The 13,084-nt window shown below is 27.6% G+C and overlaps 1 pseudogene across 1 annotated transcript in view; it reads right to left on the bottom strand.

The window, feature by feature from the left end:
- LOC107162174 (uncharacterized) overlaps positions 1-13,084 on the bottom strand; it is a 45,639-nt pseudogene that overhangs the window by 3,519 nt on the left and 29,036 nt on the right. The window contains exons 9-16 of the transcript XR_016189722.1: positions 9,617-9,691; positions 4,181-4,266; positions 3,711-4,104; positions 3,469-3,641; positions 3,263-3,398; positions 1,766-1,917; positions 647-796; positions 22-565 (exon numbers count right to left, since the gene is read on the bottom strand). The product of XR_016189722.1 is annotated as an uncharacterized LOC107162174 (transcript). The remainder of the gene's footprint in view (positions 1-21; positions 566-646; positions 797-1,765; positions 1,918-3,262; positions 3,399-3,468; positions 3,642-3,710; positions 4,105-4,180; positions 4,267-9,616; positions 9,692-13,084) is intronic.

Here is a 13,084-nt window from a genome sequence, read left to right as displayed (position 1 = left end):
ATAATTTGATTGAATACTAACCACATTCTTTACAAGTAAACAAATTGTCCAATTCAATAATGTTGACTTTATTTGATCTATCCTTTAAACATATTTGTTCAGTAGGACTCTTATTAAGTTCTTCTTCCTCTGGAATGTTTATATTGTTTTCATTATCAATAACAATAATATCATCATTTGATGAGACTTGAGACTTTTTTTCTTTGTTATTAGATCCAGACCAAACGGTAATTATTTCTAGTGATTCATCATTATCATTTTGGTTCACATCATCATCATCAATCATTATAAATTCATTATCAATATCTAATGACTTTGATGTATTACTTTCTACCATTTGTACACTATCATGAAGTGTATTTGATGACGATTGAAATTCTTCTTCAATACAAGCAGATTTCATAGCTATTGATAGGACATCAGAACTCTTAATAGATCTTTTATTAGATTGTTGTTGCAAAGGCTCATATATTGTTTCAGATGGTAGATTAACTATCTCTATTATCCCATCATTAATAACTTTGTTCAATCTTAAAATTTTCAGATTTCTAATATTATTAGATTCCTGTAATAGTAAATGTATAAATTATTATAAATATTTTATCAATGAAATTATTTATTAATTATTTTGAATAAATATTCGTACACAATCATCAGATACCGTAGAACGCTCCAAGCATAAAGCCTCATATTCAAAATGTTCAAGAGCTAAATGCATTATCATTGAATCAACAACTTCACAACCAAATAAGCAGAAAATACATTGATATTTATTTAAGTTATGAAGCTTAAAATGCTGTAAAAAAAAAAGAATTAATCGCCAAAACATTTTATTTTAATTGTAAAATATAATTTTTAGTATCCTATCTTATAATTACATGATTTACAAAATTAATTTGATATTATGGCCTGGAATTGTATGCATTTGCATATTTCTATTTATTAAATTAAAAAGTAGCTAGGTAAGATACAAATTTGAATCTTAACCTAATGTGTTGCTATGCAAAATTAAATGTTACATATTTGAAACATTTTTAATTTGTATGCATATTTTAGCATTTTTCTAAAATATAATGCATATATATGAAAAGATAAAATTACCTAAGTTTTTAATAATAATACTTAATGCTTTGTGCTATGTAGAACTTGCAGTGAATGTGAAAAGTAAAAACTTTGCTAAAAATTGACGTGTATTTTTATTTGAAAATTAATCCAAGTCTTTTGTAGTTAACTGTAACTCTCCATGTAACTTTGAAATAATACATTATAAAAATTTACTAAATTTGTTTCAATTAATTTTTGGTCATGAGTTTTTATTTAAATGAGTAAATGTTCAAAATACAACATACAATTGAATACATCATACAAAATACAATTAAATTGTATTGACTAGGTATTTAATACATTTTGTTGTTTCATATTATTAATTATTTAATGAATTATATACATTTTTAAACTAACTAAATTTAATTAAAATGCATTTTTGTTCACATATTTATTCATATTTTAAGTGCATATAATTCCGGGCCATATTAATTAGCGTTAATGCGTGTATAATATGCTTGTATGTACACAATTAAAATGATATAAAAACAAATAATAAAGAATAAAGAATTACAATCTGAAGGTGAATACTATAAAACTTGATAAACGTTAACAAATATCAAAAGTATGCTACATAATTCTTTTAAATAAACCATGTAAGTAAAGATTGTTAAAATATTGAAGATTTCCTTTTTTGTTAAATCTGACACATCATGCTTACTATAATCATAATACTGGGATGGAGTGCAAAAAATCCTTGATCGTTATGTTTATCAGCACAAATGTAACAACAGAACTTAGAACATTGTTGATGCTTTTGATTTAAATGTTCTACAAATTTGTTTTGCAGATAACAAGAAAAATCACAGCAACCTTAACAAATCCAAGTTAAAATACATTTTGTTAGTGATGACATTATGAACTAAGAATGAACAATTACCATTTTTATTGCTATCAAAAAATAAATAATGTACACTGAAAAGAAGTCGTTGCAGATAACAAATATCTTTGTAAATACAAAATTGATTTATATATTTATCTTTATAGTCCATTATTATTTATTAAGATTAATAGCAGTAAAAATCACAAAACGTATTTAGTGTAAATTATTTTTAATTATATTAAAACCTTGATTAATAGTTACATTTTACATGTAAAAAGTATTGTATAGTTGGGTTCACATATTCTAAAGTTCTTTTAAAGCTCTAAAAATGGACCAGTGTTATAAAAACATCTAAGCCAATAAATTTAGTCACCAATAACTTTTCAAGTATGTGAAAAACATTTCATACACTCAGATTTAATACATTTAACAATTGTTTAAGATGGTGATACATACATTTTAAATACCAAATAACATTGAAACAATAAATAATTATGATGTAAATATGTAATTATTTTATAAGTAATAATTAGAAGCGGGATAATAAGTACCAAGTTAATTTTAATTTAAAATTCAAAACATTTTTTTTTCTTTTTAATTTGAGAATAAGATTACTATTGAGATATCTGTCCTATGTAGAAATTTATTAAGCATGCATTTTAGTATATGTTAAAAGTTTTCTATATGCCTGTGATCCGTAAATAAACGAATAGTTACAAAACGATATAGAAGAGATATTCAATCAGTCGATCGAGCCACTAAATCTCTAGAGCATTAAGTATTGGACTCTATAAGATGAAATTGCATCCGTAATCTAATAGAATGTCAGCATTGTGTATCTCTCTGTTATGAAATTAAAAAAAATGGAAACAATCCATTGACCACAACCAACAACTGTTTTCATTTCTTCAAATTGTTATTTTATGTATATTATTAATTTCAGTATTGTACGGGTATAATAAATTTTCTTATGAATTAAACAATATAATATTTAGTATGTACGTATGCTAAAATAAGTTGGGCAGTAATTATATGATGTATTCTATAAAATTCTAGGTTTTTATACAAAAAAAATTTTAGAGAGGTTTAATAGTTTTATAGATAAATTTATGATGAGTCGTTTTGAGAGGTCAAAGTTTGATAAATTACTACGAGGTTCTTTACGGTATTGTACAATTGTAGGAGATACTTTAGCACCAGTGCTTTATAATTATGAAGAAGGGTGCTACTTTATTGTGTACTTGTGAAGCTATATTCCTAAATTCACCCCTGATTTTATTGAATATTTAAACTTCAACTAATAACAAAAAAGATTGATAATGTAAGAAAACTTACCAATGTTGCATTTGTAAGGCAATACAAACCCCTTGAAGTCTACTACCAATAACATTTCTTTTGAATATTTGAAAACACTGTCATCATAATTAGGTTTTATAATACAATGTTTGGATATGTTGGTATGAACCACAGACTGAAAATGTACAAATATTTATTATAGACAAAAATTATAATATTAAAATTATTGATTAAAATAATATTACCTGATGAACCAAAACATGGGAGGCAGTATAAGCACGATAAAAACAATGAGGGCAAAAATATTCACAAAAAGTGTATTTTCCAGCAATGTGGTTAGCCAAAGATTCTTCATCCTCAAACATTTTAAAGCAATAAGCACACATTTTAAAATATTGAACATTGTGAATTTGATTTTCTACAATAAGCAAAGATTAATAAGAAAACATATTAATTTGTAGGAATATAGAATGAAATAAAACTTTACTTTTTTTTTTTTCTGCGTTTGAAAAATGTATTGCCAAATGACATTTAAATAATTCCTTAGAGCTAAAACTTTGTGTGCAGTTTCTGTCCATACACTTAAAAAGATCTAATAGTGTTGGCAGAGCAGACATTTTATTAAAAGCTAATCGTGTCTTAATTTTATTCATCGGAAATTCTCTAACTTTTCCAATATAATTTTTCGTATATGCTGTGTTAATTAAACAACAAATTGTACTATCTGCGGACAATACATTATTAACAATTTGTTGACCCGCTTCAAGAAATAGTTCCAAATTTGGAAGAACAACTTCACAATTTGTTTTTGCTTTCATCCGCATGTTAAGATCATCCACACCAGATGCATTTGAGTTTTTTTCAGAAGACTTTACTTTTCTCTAAACACAATGAGTAAAATAAAATATTAGATCAACAAAGTTGGGTATTACTTACTTAAGTAAAAAAATTATGTACCTTTTTTAATCTGTTAACATCAGAAATCCGTGAATTCAATAATGGATAACTTTTGTCGTTAGAACTATTATTAATGTTTAGATCCACTATATACATAAAAAAAAAAAAACACCCACATTAATAATTAATTTTATTTCAAGTCTATTAAACTTAAACAATAGCTGATATGAAGTTTCTAATTTAATATGGCAACAATTTGAAATACAATATTTAAAATAAAATGGACATTTATGTTTTTGTTTTTAGGAATAATGTGACAATTAAGAATTCATTATAATTTAAAATTTTATGAAAATAAATAATTAGTATAAACATCATAACTTACTACTCCTATTTGTTTTTAAATGTTTTAAAAATTGTTTTTATTTTTTTAAATTTAATTTACTAACAAAGTTAAATCTTCAGGGTCGAACGCAGGGGTTTAAACACCCCCCGAAATAGTAGGTACAAAAAATAAATTATCTGACCTACAAATGCATTAGTGAATTACTAATACCATTTCAAAAAAATTTAAATAAATTATAAGTTATTAAAAAGTTTCCCTTCTCCCGTGGTTTGTAAATTAATGGATACAGTAAAATCACCAATAAAATGTATAATAATGCATTTTCGAAGTGAGTATGACAGTATGTTATAACTTATTAATAACTGATCAACATCGAAGGCCGCCAATCCGATGATGTACGTAATGTAGACAAACGACGAGTGTAATTGCCGTCTACCAGAAATTCCTACAACTAACCTACACTAACCTACAAATTGTAATAATTAGTTATTAATTATTATCTATGATATTATATTATTATGTATAATATGTATATTATATATGTATTATGTATTTATGTATATAGTATAAGTGACTAAAATAAAATATAGAAAAGTGTAATACAGTATGAATAATAATATGATATTTATGAATAATACTAGTTTTTCAAACTTGACATTTTTGATCATAATTAGTTTTTTTAAAATTAATATTGATAAAAATTTATTTGTTCGGCAAAAACATTTGAAAATTTAAACCAAGGCTCTTAACATATTGTTACAATAGCAGTTGAGTTTACTTCAGTACCTCGTTCGATCAGAAAGTGAATCTAGTTGGTACTTAGGGGGGTCAAAAGTAAAAAATTCTTAATACTTTTCTAAATAATTGAGAAAAACAAACTAAAAATTAAGGGAAAAACGGGAAATTTTACGCACACTCATTTTTCGACAAAATCGATTTTGGTTTTTGATGTAACTTTAAAACAAATGACCATAGATACATGAAATTTTCACCTAATGTTTATATAAGTATATTCTATCTATCATGCAATTTTCAAAAAATTTCGACTTAAGTTGAACTATTCATAGGCATTTCAAATTTTCGATCATTATTAGTTTTTTTAAAATTAATATCGATAAATAGTATATTGTGTGGCAAGGGCGGGAAGTGAGGCATTTCAGTCGCGGGCGTCGTGTGCCGCATTTCGCCCAAGACTGAAATGGCCTTCCCGCGTGAGCCACACATACTATTTTTTGTCACGCCCCTGCGTTCATGGAAAAGGTTATGCAGGGAATAGGGATCTATGCAACAATTATAGACTATTCTACAAAAACAATTTCATGGAAGACATTTACTAACGCATCGTTCGACGCACTTATCTAGGAACAGTGCAAATTAAATATGTTTCAATGTTTATGCGTCATGCAAGGAGGTTATACTATACATTTAAGATGTAACCAAAAGTTTATGTTTTGTAAGAACCGTGGTAGGTATACATTTTAATTTCTGGTTGTGCAGGGGATACGCGCCCGGCGGTCGGCACTTTTGGGGATTTCTTCTTTTCCGCCCGGCACTTTTGGGGATTTCCTCTTTTCCGCCCGGCACTTTTGGGGATTTCCTCTTTTCCGCCCGGCACTTTGGGGATTTCCACTTTACCGCCCGCTGGACGGAAAAAGGACGCTTTCGAACGCTTCAACCGTTGTCGAAAACCAAACTTTCGGTGCAGGCGTGACAAAAAATTTATTTGTTAGGCAGAAAAGCTTGAAAATTTAATACAAGGCTCTTAACATATTGTTACAATATCAGTTGAAAAATGAAAGAAATTCATAGTCACAATTATTTTTTATAAGCATTCAAAGTTTGAATTTTGACAAAATACGTAAAAATAACGAAAATTCACAAATTATTTTAAGCTAGAAATTCATAAAAAATTTTCTTTTAAATCTAAGGTTTAAAAATTTAATACAAGATTCCTTACAAGCTTTTCAATCTTTATCACAAATAAAAATTCCACAGGAAATTCAAATTAAATTTTTATGAGCATTTGAAATTTAAATTTTTACAACATTGGATTTTCACTTTTAGCGATTTCCTTATTTTGGTGTAACTCTAAAACAAATTACCGCAGATACTTGAAATTTTGACTGAATGTTTATATAGGCGTTTTATATATTTGATAAAATTTTCAAAATATTTAGATTTGTTTTGAGCTGTTTACTGACATTTTAATTTTTCAACTTTTTTAGTTTTTTTTTTCTATAAATATCGATAAAAATTTATTTGTTCGGTAGAAATGCTTGAAAATTTAATACAAGGCTTTTAACACATTGTAACAATAGAAGTTAAAAAATATTAAAAATTCGTAGGCAAGATTTTTTTTTATAAGCATTTAAAGTTCAAATTTTGACTAAATACGTAAAAATTACGGCAATGTTCAAATTATCATAGATATAAAATCATAAAAGTTTTTCTTTTTAATTCTAAGATTTGAAAATTTAATACAAGGCTCCTAACATATTTTTACAATAGAAGATGAAAAATAAAAGAAATACATAGTCACAATTTTTTTTTATAAGCATTCAAAGTTTGAATTTTAACAACATATTATGTAAAAATCACGAAAATTCGTAAATTATTTTATGCTAGAAATTCATAAAAAATTTTCCTTTTATATCTAAGATTTGAAAATTTAATACAAGGCTCATTATATATTTTTACAATAGCAATTGAAAAATAAAAGAAATATGTAGTCACAATTTTTTTTTTAAGCATTCAAAGTTAGAGTTTTGACAACATATTATGTAAAAATCACGAAAATACAGAAATTATTTTAAGCTAGAAATTCATAAGACATTTTCTTTATATATCTAAGATTTTAAAATTTAATACAAGGCTCATAATATATTTTTACAATAAAAATTGAAAAATAAAAGAAATGCGTAATCACAATTTTATTTTTACAAGCATTCAAAGTTTGAATTTTGACAACATATGTAAAAATCACGAAAATTCGCAAATTATTTCAAACTAGAAATTCATAAAAATTTTTCTTTTTAAATCTAAGATTTGAAATTTTTTAATAATCTATAATATATCCTAGACAGATAAACCGTCTTCGCTCAGAATCGTTTTTTGTATACAATGATATAATATCATTGGATTCAAATTTAATTCCATCCATTACAGTAACCCACTTGTAACCTACTGTACAGCAGAGCGACATACACGACTTACCCGTTTTTTTTTTTTTTTTGTTTCTGTCATCACGTTTTGGGGTAGTAAGAGTGCTTCGATTTTTGACTTCAGTACCTCGTTCCATCAGAAAGTGAATCTAGTTGGTACTTTGGGGGGTCAAAAGTAAAAAATTCTCAATATTTTTCTAAATAATCGGGATAAACAAACTAAAATTTAAGGGAAAAACAGGAAATTTTACCTACAATCAGTTTTCGACAAAATCGATTTTGATTTTTGATGTAACTTTAAAACAAATGACCATTGATATATGAAATTTTCAACGAATGTTTTTATAAGTATATTCTATCCTCCATGAAATTTTCAAAAATATTTGACTTATGTTGTACTATTCATAAGTATATGCAATTTTCGATCATTATTAGTTTTTTTTAAAATTAATATCGATAAAAATTTATTTTTTGGGTAGAAAATATTGAAGATTTAATACAAGGCTCATAATATATTGTTACAATAGAAGTTGAAAAATAAAATAAATTCATAGTCACAATTTTTTTTTACAAGCATTAAAATTTTGAATTTGAGCGACTTTTAGGTTCTGAACAAAGTGATGAAAGTATTGATTTTACAATGATGTGTGTGTGTTTTTTTTTGTCAGTGTATAGCATAACTAGTCGAAATAATGCTTCAATCTTAAACTTTGGGGGGGGGGGGGTTGGTTTCCGATGTAAAAGTGAATATCCTTGATGCATTATAGAGGTTTAAAGTAAACAGTTTTATATACAGTTAAGTTCTATCAATGTAAATTTACATATACTGTGCTTGATCTATACATTCGCTTACAAACAACTACTAATAAATGCAATAATTATAATAAATATGAATTATTTTGAGTAAGATTATTAGTTTTAAATTACCAACAGACAATCTTAAATTTGTAATGCATCTTCAAATACACCTAATACATACCTGCAGATGCTTGACACTGGTTACCGAGCAATGAATTTTGTTCAGCGTTTTCACGCATATTGTTTTCCATGAAATCTATGGGAGAAAATAAATACGATTATTATTTTTAATTCTGTCATCACGTTTTGGGGTAGTAAAAGTGCTTCGATTTTTGACTTCAGTACCTCGTTCCATCAGAAAGTGAATCTAGTTTGGGGGGTCAAAAGTAAAAAATTCTCAATATTTTTCTAAATAATCGGGATAAACAAACTAAAATTTAAGGGAAAAACAGGAAATTTTACCTCCAATCAGTTTTCGACAAAATCGATTTTGATTTTTGATGTAACTTTAAAACAAATGACCATTGATATATGAAATTTTCAACGAATGTTTTTATAAGTATATTCTATCCTCCATGAAATTTTCAAAAATATTTGACTTATGTTGTACTATTCATAAGTATATGCAATTTTCGATCATTATTAGTTTTTTTTAAAATTAATATCGATAAAAATTTATTTTTTGGGTAGAAAATATTGAAGATTTAATACAAGGCTCATAATATATTGTTACAATAGAAGTTGAAAAATAAAATAAATTCATAGTCACAATTTTTTTTTACAAGCATTAAAATTTTGAATTTGAGCGACTTTTAGGTTCTGAACAAAGTGATGAAAGTATTGATTTTACAATGATGTGTGTGTGTTTTTTTTTGTCAGTGTATAGCATAACTAGTCGAAATAATGCTTCAATCTTAAACTTTGGGGGGGGGGGGGGTTGGTTTCCGATGTAAAAGTGAATATCCTTGATGCATTATAGAGGTTTAAAGTAAACAGTTTTATATACAGTTAAGTTCTATCAATGTAAATTTACATATACTGTGCTTGATCTATACATTCGCTTACAAACAACTACTAATAAATGCAATAATTATAATAAATATGAATTATTTTGAGTAAGATTATTAGTTTTAAATTACCAACAGACAATCTTAAATTTGTAATGCATCTTTAAATACACCTAATACATACCTGCAGATGCTTGACACTGGTTACCGAGCAATGAATTTTGTTCAGCGTTTTCACGCATATTGTTTTCCATGAAATCTATGGGAGAAAATAAATACGATTATTATTTTTAATTCTGTCATCACGTTTTGGGGTAGTAAAAGTGCTTCGATTTTTGACTTCAGTACCTCGTTCCATCAGAAAGTGAATCTAGTTTGGGGGGTCAAAAGTAAAAAATTCTCAATATTTTTCTAAATAATCGGGATAAACAAACTAAAATTTAAGGGAAAAACAGGAAATTTTACCTCCAATCAGTTTTCGACAAAATCGATTTTGATTTTTGATGTAACTTTAAAACAAATGACCATTGATATATGAAATTTTCAACGAATGTTTTTATAAGTATATTCTATCCTCCATGAAATTTTCAAAAATATTTGACTTATGTTGTACTATTCATAAGTATATGCAATTTTCGATCATTATTAGTTTTTTTTAAAATTAATATCGATAAAAATTTATTTTTTGGGTAGAAAATATTGAAGATTTAATACAAGGCTCATAATATATTGTTACAATAGAAGTTGAAAAATAAAATAAATTCATAGTCACAATTTTTTTTTACAAGCATTAAAATTTTGAATTTGAGCGTAGAATTTGGTATGTTATGCACTTGTAAGGTTGGTGGAGTGGGAAAAATCGTGTGAAAATAGATGAGACGGACGGGGACCAATTGTTTGTCAACGAATCATTAATTTTTGAATTTGGTGAAAAAAAATTCGGGGTGGGGTTGATTTTTTTAGAGGCGATGGTGATTTTTTGGCATTAAAGCACCCCCAGAATTGGTCTGTACCCATATTAGCGAGAGATCGGATGTCTGGCCCGGAGTTATGACTTTCTCTGGTTTTTTCTGATATGTCATAGGGATAACATGGCACAACGTCGGAATGAAGCGCGCATATAATAATTTATAGCACAATACTACGACGGGTTCACGGAGCTAACGAAGAATGAGACTCTCGAAACTGCAGTTTTTACCTCTGTCTCTCTCGCTCTCCACATACAACAAACGCATGCGAGTGAGAAGTCCGAGCGCTAAGACGAAACTTAATGTATAGTAATAGTCTCGATATCGGGTCGCGTCGAGTTGTTTATTTGTGTGGTGTTTTTTCTCGGTGTTTCTTACGCACAGAAAGGAGTCTCTAGCGAGAATGCGAGACTTCAATATTATATATAGTATATTATCATTGATTAAAACTTTTTTATATACAGTTAAGTTCTATCAATGTAAATTTAACTATACTGTACTTGATCTATACATTCGCTTACAAACAATTACTAATAATTGCAATAATTATAATAAATATGAATTATTTTGAGTAAGATTATTAGTTTTAAATTACCAACAGACAATCTTAAATATGTAATGCATCTTTAAATACACCTAATACATACCTGCAGATGCTTGACACTGGTTACCGAGCAATGTATTTTGTTCAGAGTTTTCACGCATATTGTTTTCCGTGAAATCTATGGGAGAAAATAAATACGATTATTATTTTTAATTCTGTAATCATTAATATAAGTCAGAAATATTACAACCATTGCTTTATATTTAGACTTTTAGGTTCTGAACAAAGTGATAAAAGTATTGATTTTACAATGATGTGTGTGTGTTTTTTTTTGTCAGTGTATAGCATAACTAGTCGAAATAATGCTTCAATCTCAAACTTTGGGGGGGGGGGGTGGTGGTTTCCGATGCAAATGTGAATATCCTTGGTGCATTATAGAGGTTTAAAGTAAACAGTTTTATATACAGTTAAGTTCTATCAATGTAAATTTACATATACTGTGCTTGATCTATACATTCGCTTACAAACAACTAATTATAAATGCAATAATTATAATAAATATGAATTATTTTGAGTAAGATTATTAGTTTTAAATTACCAACAGACAATCTTAAATTTGTAATGCATCTTTAAATACACCTAATACATACCTGCAGATGCTTGACACTGGTTACCGAGCAATGTATTTTGTTCAGAGTTTTCACGCATATTGTTTTCCATGAAATCTATGGGAGAAAATAAATACGATTATTATTTTTAATTCTGTAATCACGTTTTGGGGTAGTAAAAGTGCTTCGATTTTTGACTTCAGTACCTCGTTCCATCAGAAAGTGAATCTAGTTTGGGGGGTCAAAAGTAAAAAATTCTCAATATTTTTCGTAATAATCGGGATAAACAAACTAAAATTTAAGGGAAAAACAGGAAATTTTACCTCCAATCAGTTTTCGACAAAATCGATTTTGATTTTTGATGTAACTTTAAAACAAATGACCATTGATATATGAAATTTTCAACGAATGTTTTTATAAGTATATTCTATCCTCCATGAAATTTTCAAAAATATTTGACTTATGTTGTACTTTTCATAGGTATATGCAATTTTCGATCATTATTAGTTTTTTTTTAAATTAATATCGATAAAAATTTATTTTTTGGGTAGAAAATATTGAAGATTTAATACAAGGCTCATAATATATTGTTACAATAGAAGTTGAAAAATAAAATAAATTCATAGTCACAATTTTTTTTTACAAGCATTAAAATTTTGAATTTGAGCGTAGAATTTGGTATGTTATGCACTTGTAAGGTTGGTGGAGGGGGAAAAATCGTGTGAAAATAGATGAGACGGACGGGGACCAATTGTTTGTCAACGAATCATTAATTTTTGAATTTGGTGAAAAAAAAATCGGGGTGGGGTTGATTTTTTTAGAGGCGATGGTGATTTTTTGGCATTAAAGCACCTCCCGGATTGGTCTGTACCCATATTAGCGAGAGATCGGATGTCTGGCCCGGAGTTATGACTTTCTCTGGTTTTTTCTGATATGTCATAGGGATAACATGGCACAACGTCGGAATGAAGCGCGCATATAATAATTTATAGCACAATACTACGACGGGTTCACGGAGCTAACGAAGAATGAGACTCTCGAAACTGCAGTTTTTACCTCTGTCTCTCTCGCTCTCCACATACAACAAACGCATGCGAGTGAGAAGTCCGAGCGCTAAGACGAAACTTAATGTATAGTAATAGTCTCGATATCGGGTCGCGTCGAGTTGTTTATTTGTGTGGTGTTTTTTCTCGGTGTTTCTTACGCACAGAAAGGAGTCTCTAGCGAGAATGCGAGACTTCAATATTATATATAGTATATTATCATTGATTAAAACTTTTTTATATACAGTTAAGTTCTATCAATGTAAATTTACCTATACTGTACTTGATCTATACATTCGCTTACAAACAATTACTAATAATTGCAATAATTATAATAAATATGAATTATTTTGAGTAAGATTATTAGTTTTAAATTACCAATAGACAATCTTAAATTTGTAATGCATCTTTAAATACACCTAATACATACCTGCAGATGCTTGACACTGGTTACCGAGCAATGTATTTTGTTCAGAGTTTTCACGCATA

The sequence above is a fragment of the Diuraphis noxia genome, unplaced genomic scaffold, assembly GCF_037042655.1.
Source record: "Diuraphis noxia isolate RWA-SAM2 unplaced genomic scaffold, SU_Dnox_SAM2 contig0001, whole genome shotgun sequence".
NCBI lineage: Eukaryota > Metazoa > Arthropoda > Insecta > Hemiptera > Aphididae > Diuraphis > Diuraphis noxia.
The sequence above is the reverse complement of the archived record's forward strand: the minus strand, read 5'-3'. Positions and strand labels throughout refer to the sequence as shown.